This window comes from Podarcis bocagei (genome assembly GCF_964188305.1).
Source record: "Podarcis bocagei genome assembly, chromosome: Z".
NCBI lineage: Eukaryota > Metazoa > Chordata > Lepidosauria > Squamata > Lacertidae > Podarcis > Podarcis bocagei.
In genome coordinates, this window is record NC_138140.1 from 35,054,922 (window position 1) to 35,071,552 (window position 16,631).

Sequence of the window (16,631 nt, forward strand, 5' to 3'; positions counted from 1 at the left end):
AAACTCTGATCAACGAGATGATAACTCACCTCCGTGGGAATGAAAAATGCACCTTTGATATTGGCAAATGTATTAATAGGGGAAAGTAGTCATTAACAGAAACTCCAGTATGAAGGTGTGTGCTCTGCATTCCCATGGAGAAAGATGAGTTGTCAGCCATAGAGAAGGTGAGTTATCGCCTTGCATGGCAGCCAGGAATTCAGCACAGGACTGTTTCTCCATCAATGCACATTTATGCTGAAGAAAAGCTTGCCCTGTGGAATATCCACCTGTTGTGTAGCTGCTGAAAGCGAAAGGGCCCTTGCCAGGAAGAAGAAGGAAGAAGTTGCCAGCTATGCCTATCTCAGTTCACTGGCAAATAAAAGGCAACTTTATATTCTGCTCTGAGAGCATCTCCTGTTCTTGCACGACCCCTGAGAAACACAGTTCTATTCCGTTAGGGAACTTCTCCAGGTAAATGTTGCTGCACACTCGGCTTCCCAGGAAGGAAACAAGGGTCCCCTGGCAGGGAAGGGTCTGCTTGCCCTAGGGCAACCTTGGTCTGCTCTCAGCCAGTCCACCACCTATCTTCTTGCTTACAAGCGGAATGGAGTAGCTCTGCCTGTCGCTGGCTGTGGCTGGAACCAGTCACCACGGGCAAGGGGGAGACCACCCTGGACTCCTAAGAAGCAGAAGTTGCAAGAAGTTTGCGTCCCTCCCCCCGCACCGCCCCCCTCCCTGCCCTTCCCAAATAGCACTCAGCTCCAACTGACAGTTGCTCCAGGATTGCAGAACGGAAGCACTGCTGGTCCCATTTATCAGTCAGGGGACTAAAGACCGCTGGGTTGGGTGGGTTTGAGGCTTGTGTATATAACTCTCTCTGTGTGTGCATTATTGCTGTCTATTGCAAGTTGTGCTGGGGACCATTGGGGTTTTGAAAGGCAAGGTAAAAACATATTAATTAAATGATAATTAACAAATAAGGCAGAGGCCACCCACTTTCCCTTTAACTCTGCGCTGAGCAAAGAAGGTACCCGTGACTCCCAAATCGAATGCCGGCTCGGGTATGTTTGTCTGAATCCCTTAAAAATGAAACAATTCTCTCTTTGCTCCCTTCGTGTAGACATCCTACTCGACGAAGAACTCTGGACAGCTCGAAACCTCGACATTTTGGCTGGGTCCTAATACAAGCACCGCCCTGCTGTGAATTTTAGGGTTCATCGGAGCGCGATTCGTATTCTTCTACTCCTCCCACCAAACCCCTCAAATTTTCAGATTCGTGCAATCTGAGAACTAGCCCCTGGCTAGGTACTCCCAATTCAATCACCATCCTTTTGTTCTCTTTGCCTCCCCAAGAAGCGATCGACACAAACAGAGCCTAACCCGGCCGTTCAAGAACTTTTGATAATTTAGGGGCTTGAGCGACCCGCGTAAGGAAAGAGAGAGAGGCTCGTTGCGAATCCGAAAGCTTGCCGCACTTTGAGAGAAGCAGCCAGAACCGATCTCCACATTCCGAGCCTCCCTTTTGCGCGTGCGGGCGTGTTGAAGTCCCGATCGGTTCACTCCCCGCTTCCTCCTCGCCATCCCTCCCTTTCACACGTTGCTTCGGCCCCGCAGACCCCTCCCTGGCCATCTTCCCCTAAACTCCCACAATCCTTTCTCCGAAAGCCAATCGCACGGTGGTTGCTTGCGTACATTCTGCCACAAACTCCGCCCTCTTCCCTCTTCACGCGACCAGCCTTTTTCGCGGAGGATGCGGTGGCGCCGAGGCGATCGTGCCCCACGGACGCGTTCCGAAGCCGCTGGAGGGCGAAGGTGGGAACACGTGTTTGTCTGCCATTGTGCCGCATGAGGTAATCCTTGCACACGACCCGGGAAGTAACACATTCCGCCGCTTAGCTTGCACGCACCGCACTCGGCTGTGTGTGTGTGTGTGTGTGTATGTTTGCATGCATGCATGTATGTGTGTGTGTGTTTCTTCTAATGTGGAAGATCGTGCAACTTTGCAGAAAAGTTTCTTGTTATTGGTCAGAATAAGACGCATAAGAATAAAATGTGGGGCGAGGAAAGGGAGCACTGGAATACATGTGAATACAGGCTGGGTTTTCGATGGGGTGTGCAATCTTACGTATGTACAGTGCAATCTCGTGTATGCCTACCCGGAGGTTATCCCCACTGAATTTAATAGGATTTGCTCTCAGGAAAGAGTGCATATATATATATATATATATATATATATATATGGCATTAAAAATGCATATATATATATATATATATATATATATATATATATATTTGCATTTTTTAATGCCACCTTTTCTACAAGAAGCTCAAGCTGGCACACTTAATTCACTTGTGCCCCCCTTCCGTTTATCCTCACAAGAATCTTGCGAGGTAGATTAGGTTGAAAGAGAGATCCCACATGATCATGAAGCTCACTGGGTGACCTTGGGTCAGTCACTGCATCTCAGTTTAAGGTACCTCACAGGGTTGTTTGGGGGATTAACTGAGGAGGAGGAGAACCATTAACCATTAACCGCCTTGAGCTCCTTGGAGGAAGTGCTGGAATATAAGTTCGACAAATGCATAAATAAGTAGATGAGTTGGGATTTTAACCCTGGTCTCCCTGGTCCTAGTCTGACATTATGACAACTGCATCACACTGTCGTACTTACCTGTGCCCACTTACCTGAGAGCAAGTTCGCATGGAACTCAGTGGGGTTCTGAGTAGACATGCATGGGGTTGTTCTGTCACTTAATTTATTTTAACATTTATGTTATATATTTCTATGACAAGTATGCTCAAGGTGGCTTGCAGAATTTGAGTGTGTGTGTGTGAGAGAGAGATGAAGCGAGTGAAAACCCAATTGTTGTATTCAATATGCAGCGATAACAGCATCGTAAGAGACGCTAGGGGAGGGAGGGAAAATAAAACTGCCAATAACATAACACCGTTATACAAATCTATGGTGCAGCTGCACATACGGTGTTGAGTTCTGGTTGCTGCACCTCAGTTGTAGAAATTGAAGAGAAAGGTTCAGTAAAGAGCAAGTAAAACGGTCACAGGGCTGCAGCAATCCCACGTGAAGTAAAGCTTACAATATTTTGGGCTTTTTAGTTCAGGGAAAAAGGCAGGTTACAGGGGACATGACGGAGTTGAAGAATATGTATGGGGTGAAGAAAGTGGGTACAGTAGAGACTTTTCTCCCTCTCTCATATTGTTAGAACTTGGGACCATCCAGGGAAGAGGAACGTTGGAAGATTCAGGACACACTAAGTAATAGACTTCTTCATAAAGTGCATAGTGAAACACAATGGAATTTGCTGCCAAAGGATGTGGTAATTGCCACTAATGTGGCTTTAAGGTGTTTACACAAATTCATGGAGGATAAGGCTATATTCTGCCTCCGCTGTAGGGAACAGTCATACACTGAGGAATAGCTGTTGCAGGAGAGCGGGCACAAGAGCGCTTGTGCGGTTCACTTCCTGCTTGCAGGCTTCCTTTAGTCCTCATTCTGGATAGGATGGGCCTTTGGTCTGATCCAGTACATAAAGCACATTGCTATATATAGGACCCCTGACCATTAGGTCCAGTCGTGACCGACTCTGAGGTTGCGGCGCTCATCTCGCTTTATTGGCCGAGGGAGCCAGCGTTTGTCCACAGACAGCTTCCGGGTCATGTGGCCAGCATGACTAAGCCGCTTCTGGAGAACCAGAGCAGCGCACGGAAACGCCGTTTACCTTCCCGCCGGAGCGATACCTGTTTATCTACTTGCACTTTGACGTGCTTTCGAACTGCTAGGTTGGCAGGAGCAGGGACCGAGCAACGGGAGCTCACCCCGTGGCAGGGATTTGAACCGCTGACCTTCTGATCGGCAAGTCCTAGGCTCTGTGGTTTAACCCACAGCGCCACCCGCGTCCCTTGCTATATATAAGCTGTAGTTAAAACAAATGAAAATAAAACCCTGCCAGAATAACATCACTTTGGGAGCTTGTTCAAAAGTGGGCAGAAACAGAACCCTCGGCAAGGTACTTTCCTGTTTCAGTGCCACAGCTGAAAAGGCCATGCTATGTTGTCCCTGCCAATTGCACTGTTTCCTCAGAGGGGACAAAGAGGAGTACCTTAGAAACAACATAGACCTGAGAGAGGTCCAGAAGTTTCTCTTTGCTGCTCACCATGGACTGCCTCAGTTCTGAGGTGGCCCTGAGTAAAGTGGGGAACTTCTGTCACTAGGCCCTGGTGAGATTACTTGGTTGTGCCTGCAGGAAACTTTACTCAGAACACAGCCAGACAGTTGATTTTAGCCGCCATTTTGATTTGCTGCAGGATGCTACATTGTTGGCATGGGTTGAGTGAGGGAAATGGGAGCTAAAGTCAGCTATGTGGTGCTGCTCAGAGCCACCCAGTGATGCTGGGAGCTGACACTGGCCCTTCTTCTCACATGTGGTTCCTGGAACTCAGCAACTGAGACCCTGGTCTTGCTGTAATTCTCAAGTCAGTATGGACTGGGAAAATAGGAACTGGTCCATCTATCTATATCAATAAGTCTTCTCCAGAGTTTCAAACAGGAATCTCTCCCAACCCATGCTGGGGTTTGAACTCAGGACCTTTTGCATTCAAAGCAGACGCTCTGCCGCTGAGGCACAGCCCATTTCCCTGCAAATCAATATCTCCCTTATCTTAAGCTCTTTCCCAACATGATAACTGAAGCAAACAGTTGAAACTGGAAGTATACTTGGGGCTAGATTGAGGGGCATGTGTCACAGCTGACTGCCAAACCTCAAGGGGCAGGAGTGAGGGGATCAACACATAGTAGAAACAGCCCGTTGAAAAGCTGGCACCAGTGATGTTCCCGGTCAGCGTTGCATTCATGTTGCTGTTGTCATTTTGGTCACATCTGCACCACACCTTTAAAGCACTGTGATGCCATTTCAACCATCATGGCTTTCTCTAAATCACTCTGGGGACTGTAATTTGTTAAGAGTGCCAAGACTTGTTTAAGGGGCCTCTGATTTCCCTCACAGAGCTACAATTTCCCTACGATTTCCCTCACAGAGCTACAGTTCTCAGAGTTCCTTGGGAAGAGTGAATTTTAGTTCTTTGAGGGGGAGAGGGATCTCCTAATGAAGTGATGGCCAAACTCAGCCCTCCAGATGTTTTGGAACTACAATTCCCATCATCCCTGACCACTGGTCCTGTTAGCTAGGGAGGGTGGGAGTTGTAGTCCAGACTTGGAGGGCAAAGTTTGGCCATCACTGTCCTAATGGCTCTCAGCATCCCTAACAAATGACAGCTCTTGGGATTCTTTGAGGGGAGAGAAGCCATGATTGTTACAGTGGTATAACAGTGTTTTAAAGGTGTGCTGACGATGTAGCCTTAGAATCACAGAGCTGGCCCTGACTTTCTGCAATGGGGCTGTGTACACAATATTCCTTCAGAGCAAAATAATTTCCTCAAAGAATTCTGGGCACTTTAGTTTGATAAGGATTGCGGGGAATTGTAGTTTACCCCTCACCAAGTTACAATCCCCAGCAATCCTTAACAAACAAAAGTGCCTGGAATTTTATGAGGAATCCCCAACAACACTTAACAAATGATAGTGCCCAAAAGTCTTTGAGAAAGAGAATGTGTTTTGAATGTGCTTTAAAGGTATAGTGTATACACAGCCTGAATCTCTAAGGTGTCACTGCATGCACACCATACATTTAAAGCACATGGATTTCCCCAAAGAATTATGGGCACTATCATTTGTTAAGTGTTGCTGGGGATTGTAGTTCCCTGAGGGGGAAACTACAGTTGCCCATAAATCTTTGAGGGAAAGAATGTGCTTTCAATGTGCTTTAAAGCTATAGTGTGTCCATAGCCCGGGGCAGTGGAGAACAAGCCCTTCTCTTCTTCTGTGTGACAGCCCTTTGAGTAGTTGAATCGTAGAACCATAGAATTGCAGAGTTGGAAGGGACCCCAAGGGTCATCTAGTCCAACCCCCTGCAATACAGCAATCTCAGCTAAAGCATCTGTGGCAGATGGCCATCCAACCTCTGCTTTAAAAACCTCCAATGAAGGAGAGTCCACCACATCCTGAGGGAGACCATTCCACTGTCAAACAGCTCCTACTGTCAGAAAGTTCTTCTTGATGTTGAGTTGGAATCGCCTTTCTTGTAACTTGAAGCCATTGGTTCCAGTCCTACTCTCCAGAGCAGGAGAAAACAAGCTTGTTCCCTCTTCCATGTGACAACCCTTGAGATATTTGAAGATGGCTGTCATATCTCCTCTCAGCCTCCTCTTTTCCAAGTTAAAGATACACAGCTCCTTCAACCGTTCCTCATAAGGCTTGGGTTCCAGATCCTTGGTTGCCCTCCTCTGCACACATTCCAGCTTGTCAACATCCTTCTTAAATTGTGGTGACCACAATTGGACACGGTATTCCAGATGCGGTCTGACTAAGGCAGAATAGAGTGCTACTATTACTTCCCTTGATTTTGTACTTCTGTTGATGCAGCCTAGAATAGCATTAGCTATTTTTGGTGCTGCAGCACAATGTTGACTCATGTTAAGCTTGTGGTGCACTAAGACCCCAAGATCCTTTTCACATGTACTGCTAGTAAACCAGGTGTACCCCATCTTATATTTGTGCATCTGGTTTTTCCTGCCTAAGTGCAGAATCTTACATTTGCCCCTGTTTAAATTCATTTTGTTAGCTTGGGCCCAGTTCTCCAGTCTGTTAAGGTCATTTTGAATTCTAATACTGTCTTCTGTGGCATTAGCTAACCCTCCCAGTTTGGGGTCGTCTGCAAATTTGATGAGCATCCCCTCAACAGTGGCGTAGCGTGGGTTGTCAGCACCCGGGGCAAGGCAAGTAATTTGCGCCCCCTAACCCATGGATTTGCGCCCCCTAACCCGTGGATTTGCGCCCCCTAACCCGTGGATTTGCGCCCCCTAATCCTAACCCCCAGATGTTGCGCCCGGTGCGGCCGGCCCCCCCTGCACCCCCCACGCTACGCCACTGCCCCTCAATTCCTTTATCCAAGTTGTTTATAAATATGTTGAACAACAGTGGGCCCAAGACAGAACCCCGTGGCACGCCACTTACCACTTTTTTCCAGAATGACAAGGAACCATTAATGAATACTATTTGGGTTTGGTCAGTCAACCAGCTACAAATCCACCTAACAGGTACCTTGTTCAACCCAGCTTCATCACAAGAATATCATAGGGGACTTTGTCAAAAGCCTTACTAAAGTCAAGATACACTATGTCCACAGCATTCTTCTTATCCACCAAGCTTGTAATTCCATCAAAAAGAGAGATAGAGAGAGATTCATCTTGCATGACTTATTTTTGAGAAACCCATGCTGGGTCTTAGTAATCACAGCATATCACGTCCCTCCTCAGTCTGCTTTGCATACAGAAGGTCCCAGATTCGATTTCTGGCATCTCCAGGTAGGTCTGGGAGAAACCCTTCCCTGGAGCCTTGCTGAGCTGCTGCCAATCAGTGTGAATGATTCAAACATCAGTATAATGAACTGATTGAAATGCAATAAAAACGAAGATATTTGGAAACTGAGCAAATGGAGAAGGAGTGATGAAAACTGGGGCTTTTGGTCTGGGGTGCAAAAGATTCACTTTTGAATTGTGTAGGAAGAAAGAATGATGTGCCATCAAGAGGATCCCACTTCAGGAGGCATGACAGACACAGTAACTATTATGGATAGATCAGCAGTTCTCAAAAAGGGACGTGGATGGCGCTGTGGGTTAAACCACAGAGCCTAGAACTTATTGATCAGAAGGTCAGCTGTTCGAATCCCCGCAACGGGGTGAGCTCCCGTTGTTCAGTCCCTGTTCCTGCCAACCTAGCAGTTCAAAAGCACGTCAAAGTGCAAGGAGATAAATAGGTACCGCTCCGGTGGGAAGGTAAACGGCGTTTCCGTGCGCTGCTCTGGCCACATGACCCGGAAGCTGTATGCCTGCTCCCTCGGCCAATAAAGTGAGATGAGCGTCGCAACCCCAGAGTCGGCCACGACTAGACCTAATGGTCAGGGGTCCCTTTACCTTTACAGCGGTTCTCAACCTGTGAGTCCCCAGATGTTGTTGGACTACAAATCCCATCATCCCTGAGCTCTGGCCTTGCTAGCTAGGGGTGATGGGAATTGTAGTCCAACAACATCTGGGGACTCACAGGTTGAGAAAGGCTGGGATAGATGTAGTGGAGAAGTCTGGTACAAGCAGCTGGTATCCTGTTACTTAAGCAGGGCCCAGCAGTACTGCCATGTGCCCTAGTCTGTGTTTATCGGGTAGCTGCATCCATGAGCCCCTTCATTTTAAATTTCCCATAATGCCCTGGAATGATACTCTGGAAGTGGTGCTGCCGCTACTACCAGGTAAGCTGGGAGGGAGAGGGAGATAGTGGGAAACTTAATTGGGGCGGGGAGAGAGAATCTTTGCTAAAAGATCAGGTTGACTCCGGCCCTGGCAATGGGGATCTTCTTTGCAGGTCATTCTGCATCATTAGAGCAGATTAAATGCTTCAGTTGCATCCAGCCAGAGATGGACAGAATTCTTCCCCACATTGGATGCTGACTGGAAGGAAGCAACACCAGACCACCAAATTGTGCAGATTTTGGATTTCAAAAACCATCACTGGATATATAAAAGCTTTTCAGTAAGGGCACTGCCAAGAAGCACCCCACTTAAACAGCTCCTTTAGGAGACAAGTTGACCATAAGAACATAAAAAGAGCCCCACTGGTTCAGGTCAAAAGCCTTATCTAGTCCAGCATCCTCTTCTCTCAGTGGCCAGCCAAATGTCTGCAGGAGACATGCAATCAGGACCTGAACACAGCACTGCTTTCCCCTCCTGCAGTTTGCAGCAACTGGCATTCAGAAGCACACAGCCACTGACAGTGGTGGTAGCACACTCCTGCACTGAAAGGCATTTGATCAGGGAGCTCATCGAAGAAATTGGAAATGGTTTTTGTTTTTGTTCTGACTTCTGTCAATATGATATTGCAAACTATTTTAAAATGTGTGCTATTAGTGGTTCAGTCTTGTGCTGCTTTATTGGACTGTTTATGTCTTTGAAGATGGTTTTTCACCACCTGGGGAGTTCTATTAAGAATGGAAAGACAGGAAAGAGATGTGCTAGTAATGAAATGGTGTTTGATAATTTATCCAGTTTTCAGAGGTTAATTTTTGCATTGTGTCACTCAGGGCTTATTTCCCCAGCCGGAACTCACTGGAACTCAGTTCTGGCACATCTCAGGTGAGCATCATTGCTGTTCTAAGAGAATTAGGGAGGCATTCATGGTGAGTTCCAACACCTCTTTTTCTAGAAAAATAGCACTGATGTTACTAGGTTTGAATAATATGCATATGTTTATGACACTTATATTCCATTCTTCTTCTGAGGGATTTGGGGCAGTGTACATGGTTTCCTCCCCACTTCTTTATATTCATAACAACCCTGTGAGGTAGGTTATTCAGAGAGAGAGAGAGAGATAGAGAGAGAGATAGCAAAAGACAGACAGAAACAAGGCCAATATTACCTAGGGAGCTTCCTGACAAAGTTGAGATTTTAAACCCATTCCTAGCAGAACGCTTTAAACTAACTTTCCCCAGCCTGGTGGTCTCCATATGTTTACCTCTGCAACATAACTTAACTTGCCTCAAGACTTAAAAGTCAGAATTGCTTGTCCAGATCTACTGAAATCCACTTGCCTGAGAAGTATTCTCCTCCCTTAAATTCTTGTTGCACGAACCCCTTTTCATCTTCCCTAATGAAAGCACATTCTCTGGAAAAGTTCCTATCCATCTCAGAACAAAACCCAAGGCCGCTGCAGTTAATTCAGCTGATTAAAACATCACCAATAGCTTGAAAAGATATCGGGCAAAGATACACGAGCAGTTTTGGCTTTGCTTTAAAATTCAAACGGCTTAAATGTTGGGCTTTGGGAAAGAATGGAAGCATTATAGGGCCTGTTCCTTAATGTACCATTCTCATTTTTCCCTGTTGAGTGGGGAAAACAGTAAAAAAAACCTTGCTAGAACTTTGGAGGCCCTCAGTAGGTCTCCCTTAAGCGATGGCTGGGGGGCGGGGGGCGGGAAGGCAGGCATGAAAGCAGAAGAAATTCGCCAGAGTCCTCTGGGGCACGCTGTCAGTTTGCACAGCGGACTACTCCTCCCCTCCCCCAGCATACAACTGGCCTCTGGCCTTCCAAACACGCACACTCCCCCAACCCAGTTTTCTGGGCATTGCAGAAAACTCTGGGTGTGGGTGTGCATGCAGGGGGGAGATTTGAGACAGAAGAACCGTAACTGAACATCCTGTGCAGTCTAGCAATGTATTCTCTCCCCTCCCCATCTCAAGAGGTGCCTTGTCATCCTCTTCTCCTCTTCCTCTTCCTCAAATAAAAGTTAGAAATGCAGGCAACAGAATGCAAGGCACATGGAAACACAACAAGATGACTAAAGGAATAAAGAAACCCACTGATTACAATCCTTAATATATGTCATGCTTGTGGGACAATTACTTAAAAAAAGAAAGAAAGGAAAATTAGTAAAGTAGCCTAAGGAGAACCTTCCTAATTATTTGATTTGTTGTTGTTTAGTCGTTTAGTCGTGTCCGACTCTTCGTGACCCCCTGGACCAGAGCACGCCAGGCACTCCTGTCTTCCACTGCCTCTCACAGTTTGGTCAAACTCATGCTGCTGGCTTCAAGAACACTGTCCAACCATCTCGTCCTCTGTTGTCCCCTTCTCCTTGTGCCCTCCATCTTTTGCAACATCAGGGTCTTTTCCAGGGAGCCTTCTCTTCTCATGAGGTGGCCAAAGTATTGGAGCCTCAGCTTCACAATCTGTCCTTCCAGTGAGCACTCAGGGCTGATTTCCTTCAGAATGGATATTTGATACATATGTTATATTTGATGATATAGACATCATATAGTCATCCGCACTTGATTGGCAGTTGATCAGAAGCTTGAAGGCTTTCCATATAGTAAATAAAACTGAAAGCCACACTGCATTATTATTAAAAATGGGGATTCCTTGCTTCCTATGTTAAGCTGAATTAAATTTGTTCCTAAACCTAATGTCCCAAATCTTATTAATCAACAACTGTTGATTAATAACAACAATTAACTGTTGAGAGGGTTGTGTTGGAGACTTCCAGCTACATGCTGTACACAACTTTGCCATGGCATACACATAGTCTAAGAAGGTCTTTATGCAGGAATCCTGGGACATTAGGTTCAAATTGATGAGGAAGCATTGCTTTGGGATCAATCTGTAGTCCAAGATTGTGACATTTCTGGCAATAAATATTCCAAAACTCTCGTACCCATCAAAGGAGAAACAATCTGAGCACACCTCTTCTAGCAAGACTGATTATAATTTGGACGTAGTAAATGAAGCCTTCTCCTTTTCTTCTCTTCAGCAGAGAGCCTACTTTCTTGGGTTTGGACCCATATGTTCAGATGGTTGTTCATGTTGAGTGGAACACAGGAAACTGCCTTAGATGGAGTCAGAACATTGGTCCGTGTAACTCAGTATTGTCTACACTGACTGACAATTGCTCTCAAGAAATTCAGGCAGGAGTCTTTCCCAACCCTACGTAGAGATGCCGTGGATTGAACTTGGGACCTTTTACATGCAAGGCAGATGATCTGCTACTGAGCATCATATCAAAGCTTGAAATCCCGGCTTCAGTCAGCAAGTTCATTCTCCTAAACTTAGGGTTTTTTACGTCTTAATGATACACAGTGCCGCAGGGAAGTACTTTGTGCGTGCTCAAAGGCACCCTTGAATTTCTGTGTAGTTCAGGCTAACCTTGGCTGAACAATTCTGCTAAGGCTGTCATCCAGACCTATGATCTGACGTATCAGAAGAGGTTTGCATGCCACCCATTTAGCACTGGTGGATTACTGGTGTACGTACCCCTCTGGTGAGTTTCTGCATTTTGGATTTCTCTGTTACCCTGCTGTTATTTCAGAATAAACCATCCCAGAGTCAAAGCAGCACCACACTACTACTCGCTCCAGGGAGTATGGGCACAATACATTAATTACTACTGCCCTTCCCCTCTGGAAAACTAAGGTCAATTTCAGGAACCAAAATGCTTTTTCTGTGCATCCAGAGCTGGAGCAGTCGACAACATTATAGTTAATGGTTGTCACTTGTCTTCACATACCCCACCCCACTTCCCTGCTCCCAGTTGTGAATAATATTCCAACGTTATGAATGATCCATGTCACCATTAAGAAAAAGAGGTCAGAACAGGCCAGTATATATGTGGACTGTCCCTGGATAAAGTGGCTTTTCTTCTTTAAGTTCTCAAAATTCTTAACCTAGCTCAAGGTTTTCCTCTGAACTAGCTAGATGTTTAACTGAGAATCATAGCCATTTGAAAAGTAAGACTTGCTCCAAATAGCAACTAGACATTCCATTTTGGTGACCTGTAACCTTGGTAGGTGGCGCTGTGGGTAAAACCTCAGTGCCTAGGACTTGCCGATCGTATGGTCAGCGGTTCGAATCCCCGTGGCGGGGTGAGCTCCCGTCTTTCGGTCCCAGCTCCTGCCCACCTAGCAGTTCGAAAGCACCCCTAAGTGCAAGTAGATAAATAGGTACCGCTTTATAGCGGGAAGGTAAACGGCGTTTCCGTGCGCTGCGCTGGTGCTGGCTTGCCAGAGCAGCTTCGTCATGCTGGCCACGTGACCCGGAAGTGTCTTCGGACAGCGCTGGCTCCCAGCCTCTTAAGTGAGATGAGCGCACAACCCTAGAGTCGGACACGACTGGCCCGTACGGGCAGGGGTACCTTTACCTTTAACCTTGGTTTTAGGAGCCATTTTGCACCTGGCTTATATATCGTGAGTTTCTAACACTGCCTCTACTTAAATCACTGAAGTCTGTACTGCAGCCTTCACAAACCTGGCGTTCTTCAGACGTTTTGTGCTACAAAATCTCAGCTGCGCTGGCTGCTGTTGATAGGAGTTGCAGTCTATGATGTCTGGAAGACATCCAGTTAGCAAAATTTTGCATGGCCTTTCTTTGTCACCACTGTAACAGCATAGGAGAAGTTTTGTTCTTTCTCCTTCTACTCTTTCCCTCCAGTCTCTATCAGGATCTCACCGCTCTTGTATTGTTCTCATTCAAGCCATCAGTTCAGCTGCCTAAGGATTTATCAGTTATCTGGTGTTTGCAAATACATGTGCCTGCCTGCCTGGTCAACTCCCATAGATGAAGGGCTGATTCATACTTGCATGCTTCTTCACTTGATTACTGCACCACAAGACGTGCAATTTGCATGTGTGAATGGTAGGCAGAACACCAATAGAACTTTCAAGAGGAAACCTAGCTCAGCGGCAGAGTACCAGCTTTGAATGCAGAAGGTCGTAAGTTGAATCCCTGACATCTCCAGGACCTAACATAGCATCCCTAGTGAAGGCTGTGCCCCTACAGTCACTTTCCACCAAAAATATTGTGTTTGAGGTAATATGAGATGATGCCAATGTTCTGTTGGTGTTATAAGAGCTCTTTTCACCCATTCAAACATGCATGCTATCATTTGATGTTAAGCCATCCAGTGGAAAAATCAAGCCATGTACGTGTACATACAAGAACCATCTCAAAGCTGCTCTCCAGCCGGGGTGTGATTTCCCCCAGCAAGGTCCGACTAAAAAAGGTGGTGGTGGGACCTTTGAAGATGTTGGGACTCTAACTCCCATCATCCTCAGCCATCATGACCAAACAGCCAAGGATGCTGAGGGCTGTAGTCGAGTAACAGGTGTAACAGCATGGTCTCCTTTCCCAGACCCATCTGGTCTCTGCTAACATTCACCTACAGAAAATGCTCACATGACCCACATCTTCTCCTTCTCTGGTGCTGATCTCATCTTGCCCTGACCCCCTGATCTTGCCCTGCAGAGGGTTCTCCTTGGCCCCTATACTGGCTGGGGTACCATTAAGTCTTACCTTGCTTTCAATTTGCGGGAAATGTATGTGACTGTTATTTCGCTGCTTTATGCCAGGGGAACAGCAAGCATGTTCTGAACTGCAGGAACCTTAGAGAAACTTTTTTGGGGAGGCACAGTGAGCATTCTTTGCTTTGGAAACGCTGAGAGTCTGTGAGTGCTACTCCATAGTTAGTGCAAATCATGGTTTGGGTTGAACTAAGCCCAAACCACTATGCTTTACCAGCTGTAAAACCAGTATTTAAAGTGATGTAGATCAGCAGAACAGGTATACTTCAGCTATGCCCATTACATTTAGAAAGAAAGGAGTTATTTTATTAGGCCTGTTATCCATGTTAGGGAAATCCACCACTGAGCACTTAAAGGGCAATATGTTCCTTGGGGGTAAATTGTTCCTCTCCCCAGTTTCTAAGCAGGTCCATCCTATTCTGGTCTACATCTTACACAAAATCACCTGGATGTCTTCTTACTATGCAAGAAACTTCAGCTGGAGCTTGGTTTTGCTTTGGTTGCTGAATTACAGGCTTAGCTGTATATTTGTTAAATTTCTTCCCCTCACTTCTGAAACATACCACTTTTGAATTCACAGGTACACTGGTGGAAGAGTTCGAGGCGTTGTATCTGAGCAACTTTGTCCAATAGTAACACCCAGGAGGTCATCTTCATGGACCTGTCTTGTTCTAACTTTCACATCCTGTGTGATTTTGGCCACTGGCAGAAACATAAAACAGCAGGTATTTAGTAAGGAAGATGAGGCAGAAGCACAGAGATATTGTACTGCTCGAAGAACAACACGTTGTGCACATAAACCAGGGAAGTCATACAAGAAGTAAACTTCCCCTGAGCACAGGAGGTAATGGAAATTTAATTTTAGCCCCCAGTCCACAATGCTTTCTAGATTGGGGCACATACAGTTTAAGGTAGTGTAGTGGAATTGTCTCTTATGGCTTTATGCTCTGAGCACCTGGTCAGGAATCTTAAATGGGCCTTCCTAGAGAAGTTTGAGTAAAAGCAAGAAACGGGGGGGGGGGGGAGGTAGGAGCAGAAATAATAAATGGGGAGAGGGAGCTATCCTGATGGGAAGTCAATCCTCTTCAAGGCACTTATTTGTCTTCAGGAGTAGTAAGAGTTGTTGATGGGGGTTTGTTGGGTGGGTTTTGCCTGATCACAGTTCCATCCATCTCTGTAAAAAGTTTTTTGCAAAATGCAAAGCATACCTCAAAGCTGCAAAATGCAATGCAATACAATACATTCCTCCTGATTTTAGGATCCTTTAGAAGAATTCCCGCTTAAAGAATTATTGGGGGCTGTTCAGGAAGCTTACTCGAGAGTAAGTCCCCACTAGCTTACTTCCCTGTCGCGCAGTTTTAATAGCCCCAGATTGCATAGTTGCTGCTTGGTGGCAGCGGTGGGGGGTGGGCTTCCCTGTGCCGGCCAACCAGGTTGTGGTAAAAAGAACTCCTAGCCCTGAGGCGGAATACAAAAAGCAGGAAGAACGGCTAGGGCAGACGATGTAAGGCGCTGGGTCCATACAGAGGGGAGTCGGTTTAAAGCTCGGGAAAGCGGAGGTGTGGCAAAGAGATCGAGTCGCTCGGACGGCACACTGGCAAGGAGAGGTGTGTGTGCACACGCGGGTGTAAAGACGTGCGGGGCTGCCAGAAAAAAAGGTGGGGGAGAAACTAGAGGGGAAACGGGATCAACGCCACTCGCCCTAGATGGGCTGCGATCCTGGTAAGGGAGGGCGCTGGGCTAGGGTAGGGGGCAAGACGGCGCGGGTGGGAAGGCACTGGGGTGCGAGAGGAGGGTCCCGGCCGAGCAGAGGGGGAGGGCCTTGGGCAGTGGCGAAGACGACGGGCCCAGGGGAAGGGAAGCCGGGCTCGATCGTCGCCGAGACGGCCCACAGGGGGGCCGGACTGAGCAGGGCGGCGCGGCGTGGGCTTTCTGCTTGTGCTGCCGACGCGAGGTGGGACTCGCGCGGGCCTGGCCGGCGATCGCGGCCTTCGAAGCTCGAGCAACTTCTAGGGCAGGCGCTGCGAGCCCGGACAGACGGGCGGTGAAGGAGAGCGTGGCCGCCAAGCAGGCAGGCGACGGACGCTGCCGGCCGGCTGGGGGTCAAAGCCAGCAACCGATCCTCCGGCCGAGCTGGGGCGCCTCCCTCCGGCCGCATCCCCGAGAGGAGCCGAGCAGGCGACGGAAGGAGGTAGGCAGGCCAGCCGCTCCCCGGGGCGCGCCGGTGCTGATCACGGCTTGCGCCGCCCAGGGAGCGAGCGGGAGACAGAGAGACTCGGACGCCGCGCTGCGCTGCGACCCCGAGGGGGCGCCCACCCAGCGCAGGTGCGGAGCCTGGAACGCGCGCAGTATCAGCTCGGGCTGATCCAGGTACCCCCGGCACGGGCACCCTGCTTCTTCCCATCCGCGTGCTGCAGCCCTCCCGAGTCGCTTGCGGGCTGTCTCCGTCGGTGCAGCCACCGGACAGCACCGCTCCGGTCTTCGCCTCTCTTTCCCCGCTGCGCAGAGAGGCGCGCTCGCCAATCTAGGCACCGCGAAGCCCTCGGCTGTTCCGCCGCTTGACCCTCTTGGGCTCCGTGCGCACTCGGGGCTTCCACTTCCCCCTCCCTTAACGCCACGCGGGTTCCTTGCGCCCCCTTTATCTTTTCAGGCCCCCGCTTGATTACCCAAAATTGTAGATCTC

General features: G+C 47.8%; 1 protein-coding gene across 7 annotated transcripts in view; it reads left to right on the forward strand.

The window, feature by feature from the left end:
• Window positions 1-1,151: 1,151 nt before the first annotated feature.
• BCORL1 (BCL6 corepressor like 1) overlaps window positions 1,152-16,631 on the forward strand; it is a 45,253-nt gene continuing 29,773 nt past the window's right edge. Inside the window, exons 1-2 of one of the 7 annotated variants that reach the window (XM_081179386.1) lie at window positions 1,152-1,832; window positions 9,187-9,238. The gene's annotated coding sequence lies outside the window, so the exon portion shown is untranslated. The other 6 variants (XM_081179380.1, XM_081179385.1, XM_081179379.1 and 3 more) reach the window with 6 other exon arrangements.